The 12,119-nt window shown below is 45.6% G+C and overlaps 1 protein-coding gene across 1 annotated transcript in view; it reads right to left on the bottom strand.

Annotated features, from left to right (window-relative positions):
- Positions 1–12,119, bottom strand: part of LZTS1 (leucine zipper tumor suppressor 1) — a 298,358-nt gene that overhangs the window by 91,405 nt on the left and 194,834 nt on the right. The gene's annotated exons all lie outside the window — the stretch shown is intronic.

Raw genomic sequence — 12,119 nt, 5'->3', positions numbered from 1 at the left:
CCAAGCTAAAGCAGGGGTTGAGATCTTCCAATTTGACTGCCTGCCCTGACGACAAGGAGAAAATAATCTGGTTGTCGTCTTCATACAAGAACAGAATCAGCCCACAGCTTTCCAACAGGTCTGCTAATGGGCAGACATAGATGTTAAAAAGCAAAGGGCCTGGGGTAGAACCCTGGGGTAAATCCGGGGACAAAGGGAGAGATTTCGATGCTGTATTAGTTGAGAAAACCTGGAACGTGTGGTTTGACAGAAAAGAGGAGAGCCATGCCAAAGCTGAGCCTTGGATGCCCAATAGGATCAGTCTTTCTATAAGAATAGCATAGGACACAGTGTCAAACGCTGCACTAAGATTCAATAGGATCAGTGCAGCTGTGCTGCCAGAATCCACCAGTCGTCTTATATGTTCAGCAACTCCCAAAATGGTAGTTTCAGTACTGTGCCCTGCTCGGAAACCTGACTGGTAGGGGTGGAGAGCGTCCTGAGTTTCCACAAATATGGTGAGCTGAGAATGAATCTGTTTCTCGATTATTTTAGTGAAGATAGGTAGTAGTGAGATAGAAAGTGGACAGATTGGCAGGATCCAGATGAGGCTTTTTAAGCAAGGGGAGGACCAAAGCGTGTTTTCATGCCTGGGGCAACAGCCCATCACTTAGGGAGGTGTTCAAGAGTTCTGGCACCGGCTGCAAAGAGGGTCTAAGGGTGACCCAGATTTAATAGAAGCCAGAAGATCTGTAAGATGGGGGTGGTACAGCGGGATAAAAGACTGCAGCCCTATGGGTGACTTGCATGTCCCTGGGGTGATGATGTCCCTAGAGAAGGGTGGGATCGAAAGAGGACTGGGTTTCTCGAGCGTTAGATTAATGTCGTCGACTTTAGCGGCAGTAAGACTGGCCTGGATATCAGTTATCTTTTTAATAAAAAAGTCAGAAAGCTCCTGGTTTTGAACTTGGGACAGTTCGGGGGGAGGGCAGATAAGACTCGATCAGGTAGGTCTTGGATCACTTTGAAAAAGGTTTTAGAGCAGTTTTGAGCCCGAGCGATTTTTTCTGAGTAAAATAAGATGTGTGCCTTCCTGCAATGCAAGTGGTACTGGCGCAGGGGGGTTTTGTATCTAGTTTTCGAATCAGTCATATAGCTTCCTCCAAGCCCTATCTAATCACATGCAGAACTTCTTTTCTGTTTGTAGGGACTCGTTAAACCAGGGAGCTGGTGGATGGTGTTGGGATGAAGATTTCAGTTTGGCTGGTAGTGTCGTGTTTATGGAAGCTCGGAGTCCGTTATCAATCACGGGTTGATCTAGTTCGGCATTGTGAGTTAGTTGGGGAAGCGTACTGAGCGTGGGGATGTCCAGTTTAGCCCACTTTATAACCATGGCCTTGGGCCTAACAGTCGTCGAAGACAGTGAGGGGGAAGAGGGTATGAGGAAGGGCACAGCCAGGTGATCAGACCAGAATAATGGCAGAGGGGAGTCCATAGCAAGACCAGGGATGTTGGAAAAATATAGGGTCTAACAGGTGACCTGCTTTATGAGTCGGGGACAGATTAATTAGATTGAGATGCATGGCACCAACGTCCTCAATGAGGGTTTGACCAAGGATTCAGGTGGCATCCTCTATGCACGCTAAAGTCTCTGAGTAGAGTAAAATTGGTGCTTTTTAGTATATGGGGGAGATTGCGTCTAGAATAGTGGAGCACCAAGGCCCCGCATATCTTTTATCCATGTCGCACAATGCTGCTTAGTGGGGTGTAAGTTGTAGTTCTCATTAGTATCATGTGCACATTTTGTGATGTTATACATTCTTTTACAGCGCATGTTTCGCATCTGGGGCTTCTTAACGCCGTGTGAACCCTCAAATGAATGACTTACAAGTCCAAGGTACTATTTCAATGTTGTAGTCCGTATTTAACAGCCTTTGATGGCATCGCCTGTTTCATTGTCTCGTCTCCCCCCAGACTGAGAACTCAATAATCACTGGAAACTAATAGTACTGTGTTTTGAGCTAGTCCTAGTTTTTCCTTCCTTTACTGTGTTGGTTTCCTAGCAACCACTTTTTTTTTGGGTCTGGCTTGTACTGCAAACACCGTTTATCAAATGCCACTGTAGTCATGTGGTCCAGTACACATAGGAATAGATGGGAAGCCAGGCAGGGACATCAGGAATTATAGCGTGCTGCACTTCCTGACTCTGTGTCTCTATGCAATCACCTGAAGTAGCATAACTCGCTGCATAAGGTGAAGCTCAATATGACTACTGATTTGGGGAGTAAACAGGTAAAGGTAGAGACTGGAGTGTGTTCTAGGAACACATACCTGCCCCAGACTCATTTTATACCTTGGACAAGTGGTCATTGGCCCAGAGCTCTCACCTCCTGGCATATTGATTAGGACAATTCAGAACACATTGGGATAGCCAGAAATCAATCTCTCTCTCTCTCTCTCTCTCTCTCTCTCTCTCTCTCTCACACACACACACATTGTGGCTCTCTCTCGCTCTCTCTCTCTTTCTCTCTCTCGATCATTCTTTCTCTGTCTTGTTGGGTTTCCTGTCTCTCCCTCTCTAGCCTACAGGGCCGGACTGGGAACCAAAACCGGCCCTGGCAAAGTGCTCGGCCACCCCCCGGGCTTGGGGGTGCCGCCGAGCTCTTAGCGAGTGCCGGTTTTCGGTCGATTTTGTTACAGGGACGATTTGGCAGCTATGCTGCAAAAACGTCCCTGTAACAAAAACGGCCCCCATGGGCCCAAAACCGGCCCCCACCCGTGCGGCGCACCGGGGGATTGCCCGGTGCCCGCAACGGCCCTGCTCACCTATCAGTTTATCTCCACCCTTCTCTATAACTCACCTTTCTATCTACCTGTCTCTGTCAGTGCCTCTGTCACCTCTCTGTTTCACCACGCTGTCTCATGCCTCTCTGCTTACTTCACCTCAGTTCTTCCCCCACCCCTCTCTCCCTACCTATCTCTACATCTGTGTGTCCCTGTCTTTATCTTCTATCTCTACTTTCTCTACCTATCTTGTACCCAGTGTATCATGGACCCAAGTGCAAGAACCTCGATATTGTGATTGACAAACCAATTCTCAATGAACAACCAGGTCAATATGACAGGGGTGTAACACAGGACCCCGCGGTGCGGGGGCACCCAAGCTCCAGGGGCCCCCCTCAGCACAGCACTCTGGCTGCAGAGCTCCTGATTGAGCCCGGAGGGGGCTTATCCACGTGCCTTGCAGGGAGGCCTCCTCGAGTTTCATTACGCCAGTGGGTCTCATCCACCTGCTTCCACGCTCTCAAGCTACTCAAGAAAGCCTTAAAATAGGTCCCACTGGACATGTAAATGTCCCTCATGCAAGCTGCCATCATCAGCAGACTGGTCTACTGTCACACCCTCTACTTTGGCATCACCTCACGGGTCCCTAAGAGGCTCCAAGTCATACAGAACGCAGCTGCTAGGCATCATTCTCAAACTACCACACATCACTCACATATCCAAACAACTCAAGGACCTCATGATTGATATATCAATCATAATTAAACAGAATGTCATTTTTTTAAGATCGGTGTGCATAGAAGGCTGATGAGGAACAATATTGTAATGCATGATTTTGTTACCATTGTGTAAACATTACAGGTTCAGTGCTTTTGTATAATGTTATGTTTATGAAGTGTTGTGGGAATAAATATGAAACTTTGTGAGGCTATCTTTTTGTTGATTCTGTTGAGCTGGAGGGGGATGGTATCAAGACTGAGGGTCTCCAGGGCCTATAGATATGAATCACTAATAGGCGACTTTTATCAATCAAAATACTACTTTGCACCTTCTCCTTGTTTGATATTCATATTTTGCACTGGATTACCTTCTTTAAATGGGAGTGGGGGGTACCATCAAGTGTGTGTGCAAGCATATCATTGTATTTATGATAAAATCAAAACATTACAACATGCAAGGCAGAACATGTACCTTGTTGAAAAACTACCCTTTTTAAATGCACTAAAAAGTGTAACCCTTCTTATAAAATGTCATTTTGACTCATTCATAGGTCAACTCAGTGTTTAATTTGTAAAAGAATGATTGTTGGTCCCCAAAGCTGTGCTCAAAAGCCCATGATCGACACTCTTAAATGTCATTGCACCAGTTACCAAGGCTGCACAGCTTTTAATCCACTCATGCCTCTCTAATCCACTACCAGACACTCTCCGGCTCTTTATTTCACTCTTGTAGGCCTCTGCTTTCTCCTTTTGAGATAGGTTTTTATGTTTCTTTTCCTCCTTCCAGTGGCGTAGTGGGGGGGTTGGCGGTCCTCCCCCCCGGCAGCTCTTACCTGCCGTTCGGTGGCGGCAATGGCCAGCAAATCCCCCCCCCCACTTCAGTGCAGCCATCGTGGGGCAGAATCAATCTGAGAACTCTGCCAGCACACTCCCCCCGCTCTTCAATGCGGCAGCCGCGTAGTGGCAAATGCAGGGGGACCGCCTTAGGCGGTCTAAGGTATAGCTATGTAATGCCTCCTCCTATCCCCTTTGTGCGTTTTTCCTTGCTAGCTTTTGGGATATAGAAAATAAGAAGACAACAGCTGACCAAGGTCAAGAACCTCAATTCCAATAATATTGTGTATCAAAAGTTAAGTGCAACAACTCCCGCTGTTGAAAGATGCCAATCAATAGAACAGTCCAAAACAAAAAATGGAAGGTGCACTATAATAGAAGTCAAGAATAGAAAATACACTGGAAATCCAAAACGATTCTTCTTTTATTCGTAGTTGTTTTACTAAAAAAGGCACACAGTCCTCCTGATGGTGAAGTGACATTGATTCACATTGCCTCTGCCAATTTTTCCCTCACGTATTTTTTATTAGGACTTGATCCATGCTGTTGGGGATCAATAGATGGCAAGTTTAAGTCATCCAGAACTGGTTGGTTGGTGCTGCACAAAAGTAATAAATACGGTGCTTATTTAATGTTCTTGATTTAGGGTGAGTTCTTTTATTCCAGAGTCTTTTCCATGGACCATGATGCTCGTGAGTCAAGGCTTCGTCTACGGCACGCTCGTCATCTCACATCCCCATGGAACTGCTCTCATGAACGGGGCCCCACCAATAATTTGGTGGATCTGGCTCTAGCAAATTTGTCAATTTCCTGAGATTCCAATACCTCACCAGACTACAGTGGCTGGTGAGACGTTAGGCGGACGGTGCTTCCGTAACTACGGAACCGACACTAAATTCTAGTGTTTCCTCACCCCGGCCTTGAATACAGCACAGCCCAGGAGGGACACTAAATTCTAGTGTTTTCTCACCCCGGCCTTGAATACAGCACAGCCCAGGAGGGTGTGCTCTTTTATCTACAGTACCACACTTTTTTTAGGGTGCTGTATGTGTGTCCACAATTGTTAACTCTTAGAGACGGTGGGCACCACCAAAGAGGTGTAGGTAGCCGCAATATTTTCCCCGGTCCTGATGAATTGCCATTTATTATATTCTAAGGCAAGAAACATGTTGACCTATTGATCCCCTTAGCACATGCACTCACATAACTAACGGTGAGGAATGTGCGGATTATATTTTTTGTTTTAACCAGGATGGTGACCATGCTTTATTAAAATTATTTAGTGGATCACCTACCCCTGTTTTAATATACTCACTCTCACCTCCACTCACTTTTGTAATTAATTCTCCCCCCCACACACACCTCACTCATCGGCGTTGGAAAAAAAGATCTCCGCTAGGAAGGCCCCATTAGGTGCCTGATCGGGCATTGCACCTGCCGGCCCGATAAGGAGCAAAGACCCGGTGATGAAGCAAGACACCTGCTTGTGGGGTGTGTGAGGGTCTTCTTTTCCAAATAAGGAGTTATCTTAACTCCTGTCTAAGGTACCCCTTAGTTAATCTATCACACTTTGCGTCCACTTTAGGAACTGCATACCCTTTGCTTTCACTCATTCATGGGCATGTATTCTGGACCTGTGATAATAATAAGACTGATTGTTATTATTTAAAAGCCCTCCTTTCCCTCCATTTGTTTGAGATTCCAATACCTCTAAAATGCTGAAAGGGTTTTATAGACTGAGTTAGGCTTAAGTTTTAGCAGACCGGTTTTGCTTAACCCTATTTCTACCCTTCTTTCAAAGACAACTACCCATTGTGAGATGTTCCTATTATTTGGCAGACCATTGCAATTTTGACCGCGTGTTACAAGTGAATGGAAATGTAGGGCAAACTGATGGAATGGAAGTCACTCAGTGACATATGAGAGCGGTTGACCGGAGCCTCGATGCCTTGTGAATGCACCACGTAGACAGTGTGCTTTCACGTTGCAGTTCTATCAATATACCTGACACTAGCCATGACTTCTTCAAAAAGACTGGGATATAATGCTGCACTATAGACTTGACTTGCTAGCATTGTTCACTGTAGCTTTTCTCTCCACTGCATTTCCTCCTTATTTTACTTCAGTCTACCTGGGCAATATGCGGTGCCTATGCACTACATATAGAGATCCAAATGCCCACTTACCTGATCATATAGCTCTTGCAAATTGTTTCACTAGAAGCATTTTTGCACACGAAATTCTACACTGCCTGAAAGCTAATAGCATTTAAATAGGTTTAAAAAATAAATCAAAATATATCTTAAAAAACTTGCAAAAAAACATAAAATGTAGTAAGGGCTAGAGAAACTCATCATCACACGGGCAAACCCGCGGGCTGCTACTAAACATTTCAGGCACAAGTGGAAAGCTTAGTAATCGGCAAACAGTCCCAGTCCTAAAGCGAGCTAACCTTCCGAATTAATTAAAGAGAGATTTAAATGCAGAATAGAAGCGCTAATTCCCATAAATCGGTTATAGTCCTTAACAGAGGGCTTCTCTAATTCATCCATAAACCTCTCGGTCAGAATAAACTCCAAAAACTTAAGCCTGACAATCCATTTATTGCTCTTAGATAGGGGCCCTGTCATATTAAAAAAAACACGTGGAACGCCGATCTTACATAAGGAATACTTCAGATAAGCAAGCCACGGTAGCCTACATCCATTGTAACAAGCTAGACAATCCTTAATAATCTCCCTGTTCAGGCTTGCTTCCTGTGAGGACCGGATAAGCACCCAAAGCATCAGAGGCCTTAAATGCACTGTTTCCAAAACATACTGCAATATCTCTTTATGCATAATACAGAGTGAGCTGGCTTGTGGGACTGAGAGGAGTCGCCTAAAGACTCGATTTTCTGCAACCTGGATCAATGATGAAGTACAGTAGCCCCACAACCTAGCACCAAATGAAGCCGCTGGAACACACTGAGCTTTATAAAGAGAGTAGAGGCAGCACTGGGAATGTGGAAGGTTAAGTATTGCTCCTGCAGATTTAGACCTCTTCAGACAAGGGTTCCGAACTTGAGTGCGCAAGGTACCTGAAGAGTCGAAAATAAATACCTAGGTATGGGAAACTGTTATCCCGTGTAAAGATGCTACCACCAATGGGTACATTTTACGACAGTTTACGTGGCACTCCGGGGTGTCACTACGAATGCACCAAGGACTTACCGTGGTTGCTTTCAACACTAGGGATTACTCATCCACACCCTCAGTAATTTTCCTACGGATTTGGCATCTGGTACAATTTATCTGCTTACATGCTTTAGATCGCTCAGCCAAAATCAATGCAGTTACATCGTTCTGCTTGAATTAGTATTAGTTACAAGTTTCTTTGAGCCTGGGTACTTTATTTCTCCGCTTTGAACAAGCGAGAGGCAGCATTTTTGACTGGCTGGAGATATTCTACCCGAACATAGCCTTGAGAAAGTCCAAACAGGGACAAAACACATGTCAGCTGAGATCTTTCACCAAGAAACAACAGCAATATATCTACAAATTCTCGCTAAACCAATGTATTTGAAATCAGGGGACTGATAAACAACTATGTCTAGAATGAGGACATAATATGTTATTGATTGTAATATAATTTTGAAACAAAAAGAAAATATCACCTATGTTTGAAGTTCTTAAAGACTCCAGGGTCGTTGTCCCTACACCATATAAGCAATATGAGTGTTGTATATACCATGACTACTAATGCATATACTAAATGGACCTAAACAGATATAGTTGAAGAGATTTATATACGAGTGCTCTACTAATTTGCATTCCATGGTAAACCATGGGCAATACCAAAAGTGTCTCACTGTTTTCGTTACATAGTCCTACAACCACACCTGTGGCACACACCTATTACTTAAATACACACACTTGAAAAGCACACGAAGTGGCAGGGCAAGGTCTAAATTTAATATATAAACCAGGCCTTTACTCAAGAGGGGTATGTGTCGCTTCATCTTGACACAGAGGAAAAGGTTTGGCCATATTAATGTTTTACCAGAACTCGCCACTGTTTTGTGTGCCATACTATGGCAGGGACAGTAGACCTATACCTGCGAGGATGTGATGCTTCGGGCACCCTCCAGGTCACAGAACTTTGCATTACCAGGGACAGGCCGAGGCCTTTGCACACAAACTAAATCACCATGCCTCCAGGGCCTAACAAAAAGTCAGGAGACCCATTTTACTCACAGTGGAGCATTGAGGGAAGGGGTATACAGCAGTTCCCCATGCAATGGACATTCCAGTCGCAGCAGATGTCAAATACGAGTAGGCAGTGGTAGAATCTGGTACCTTTGCGTTGCCATTTGGTCTCCCTGGCACTGTCGATGACTACCTCTGGTCTCGGGCATCATAATGTTTGACTTTCTGCAGATTCCACTCCTTGGCCATGGATTAATGCAAAAGCAGCAAATTGGAGGTTACTTATGGACTAATGGAGGGTTCAAGAGTCAACCTTGTGATGTCTTTGAGGGTCAAAGGGGCATGCTATCCATTCCCCTATCCCATGCACTTTTGTGAATCAACGTCAATGGAAAGTGCGTTAACCAACGAGTAGAGTTGGCCTATTCAGCATATTGTTGAGGGTAGGACCGAAAAATGCTTCTCGTAAACCTAATATGGCCACTCAATAAATTGTTATGACTTTGGGCAAACCGCACTGTCTCCTCGTGGCCCAGCAGCGACACGTGTGAACATTGCGAGCGCTTCGAAAGGGGCTGAACCCAGGGCTTTAAGTGGGATGAAAAAACTGGGGGGTCTCTCAAAGGGGCCTTGTTAATGTAATTAAGGGCGTGGCTTAAAAACCCATAAGCTAAAAATCTGTGTTTAGCACAGTGTGCAGCCCGACTTGTATTTTGCTGTTCCTGTCATTGCGTCCAGATATATGATACAAGTCACATCATACCTACAAGTCAGGACTATTGGCTTTGTCAATGGTTGCTAGTTGCATAAGATAAATAAGCAGCAACTATGGCTTGCATGTAATATTGAAAAAAAAGTCCACTTAAAGCCCTGGTGACACCAGGACAATGTTGCTGCTCCTGAGTTTCAAAAAGAGAATGGAAATCCCGAGAGAAAATGACTCTCTTTAAAGGATTTCCCTTCCCTTATAACACTCACCACAGGCACATGATGTGCCTGCTGTCACTGCAGTCCGGGGGAAAAAACGGACCGCCTGTGCCAGGGCACAAAACAGAGTCCGATAGAGACCCGTTTTGAGGCCCCCTTAAAAAACTGATGGTGCTCAGACCCGGTGATACCCGGCCCACTTAAAGCCCTGGCTGAACACCTGTATCAGTGAAAGGTAATCTACTTATATCTTGACGGTCTGAGCTGGGTCTAGTTCCCCGTGCGAGGGATTACGTGGCACGCTCCTGCCTCGGCAGTCGTAGAATTTACGGTTATTGGCGCAGCACGGCCGCCTCCTCGGGGCGCTGTCTGATCAATGCGCACCGCTGTGCGCGCATCGAACCGCCAGCGCGCGAGCAAAAAAAGCGCTGGTTGAAAACAAAACAAAATGATTACAGGGCGAGGGAAAGTCTGCCAGCGCTCGGCGGGAAAGCTGCATTTTCGAGAAGCCGACTGCGCTGTAGTGGAATTAACGGCAAGTCGTTCTCTGTCCATTGTGCCGGGGGAAACTAAGTGGCCCCCGTCTGAGCAGCATCGGAGGCAGTGATCGCCGAAAATTGTTCCGCGTTTCAAGCTTTTTTTCTTAGCCCAGAGCCCCTTCATTAACTCTTACCCTGACGGATAGAAAAGCATTAGGTAATGTCTAACCAGCCCTGAGCATAATGGGGAGGGGTGTCCAAAGGGAAAGGTGGGGCCGCGGTGGCAGTTGTACAGAAAAAATACCCTGTAGGCAGAGTTACCAGAGATTCTCATGTGTGGGTGAGGGGCTTCCGGTGGGTTAATATTAGGTGGTCTTCTTTATATATAGAACTTCATAGCGCTCTTTCGCCGTTTCTAAGTGCTGTAACTAACAGACCTTATTGTTACCCAATGTAATTGCTCATAATGTACTGACCAGGAAGGATGGCCAGACCAGTATTATGTGGGGTATTTAATCACAAAAACATAATTTATCTTCCTCTGTGGTCCACTGTCACGTTTTCCACAATTCGTAATTTCATCTAACCAAAGCTTAGAGGTGGGCGAGCCGCTGTAGGCCCGAGCCAGATTCTTGGCCAGTGGTGCCGCGTAATTTTAAGGAATAGTGGGGCGGGCACAAATGGCCACACATACACAAACTCACTCCCACCCATGACCTCATAAAAGGGCATACTCATCCACCCACCAGCTCGCTCGTTCACTCACTCACTCACACCTGCAAATACACATTTATTCATAGGTGCCACCAAAACACTCCATAAGCATTTACTGGGCCGTGGTGCCGATGGTAGAACCAGCAGGGGCAGGCGGGAGAAGCCCAAATGCCTCGGAAGGAGCTGGAGACTTTTGGGAGGAAAGGGATACAAGCAGGGCACAAGTCCTAAACAAGCATTGGCAAAGCCAATAGGTCTCGCTTTTGGGACCTTATAAGTATTTAGTTATGCAGCACAATATCCTATAACTGTTGCATGGCTAAACACTCATAAGGTCCCAAAGGCGAGACCTATTGGCTATGCCAATGCTTGTTCACCAAGACAACAACTACCAAGAAACGGTCTCCGAAGTTCCCCATGTGGTCAGTGTACCACACATGGTTATTTCATATAGCGCTGATTTATGCCATCCCGATGCAATTCTAAATTGTGCTCTTAACGAGAATTACTCGCGTGGAAATAAAATAACCAAAGATCACGCGCTGGGTCAGAAGGAGGTACAAAGCGGAAGGCAGATCGGTGATCGGGGTCTCTCAGTGAGAACGCTGTATATTCACTAGAAGTACACCACTGAGGCACGCTGAACACGCCTAGTGCGCACTTTAGCACATAGTACACGTAAATCACTGTACAAACAGATTCATATATAGTGTTCCCGGCCATTCCATGCTGTCGATTTTTTTAAAAAGAAGTCCACACATCAGCACATATGCGATTACACGTGTTCCAAAATCATAGCGCAATTTTTTTCAAACAAGTATAAAACAACCAGAGCCACTTGGAAATGTTAATATATATTCAAATTCGCGCACATGTCGTCCGTTCACGAACACAGAAGTGGACCTGTAACCCGCACACGAGCAACAAACAGTTTAAGCCGTGAATGGGAATACATCAAACCCACGACTCTAAGAGGGCAGAGACAACTGATCAGCAGTCCAGATGCGGTGAGCTATCAGGACTGGAAGTAAACCCGCAGAACGACAAGAGCGCCTTTCGGGAACGAACCCCCAACACAACATAACCCGGGCGGCTCCACTCGCACGTGTCGACGAGGCTCAAGACAGCGGAGTCCGATGGTCTGGCATCGCCAAAGGCACCCCAGAAAACTTTAGAAGGAAGGAAGGCGACCCCTTAAAGCAAGTATTTCCTATGAAGTAAATTAGCATCACAATAGAAAATATGCAGAACTTTTGAACATAATCCTCGTAGATGTACAAGAGATCAGTGACTCAGTCACCAGGTCTCATGATAAGTTATATATTTGCATATTTGGAACATGTGGTTTCTGGGATTTTGTGCGAGCCGCCTACAGTTCTGCTTTATAATCTAAAGGACAGCAGAGCAAAAAAGGTCAAATAAAGTTGATGGCAAGCGTGGGGGTCCTCATGGGAGCATCAAAGAGTGAAGAGCAAGGCGGGAGAGCAGGAAGTGGG

The sequence above is a fragment of the Triturus cristatus genome, chromosome 11 (assembly GCF_964204655.1).
Source record: "Triturus cristatus chromosome 11, aTriCri1.1, whole genome shotgun sequence".
Lineage (NCBI taxonomy): Eukaryota > Metazoa > Chordata > Amphibia > Caudata > Salamandridae > Triturus > Triturus cristatus.
Note: the sequence above shows the minus strand (reverse complement) of the source record. Positions and strands in the feature narration are given on the sequence as shown.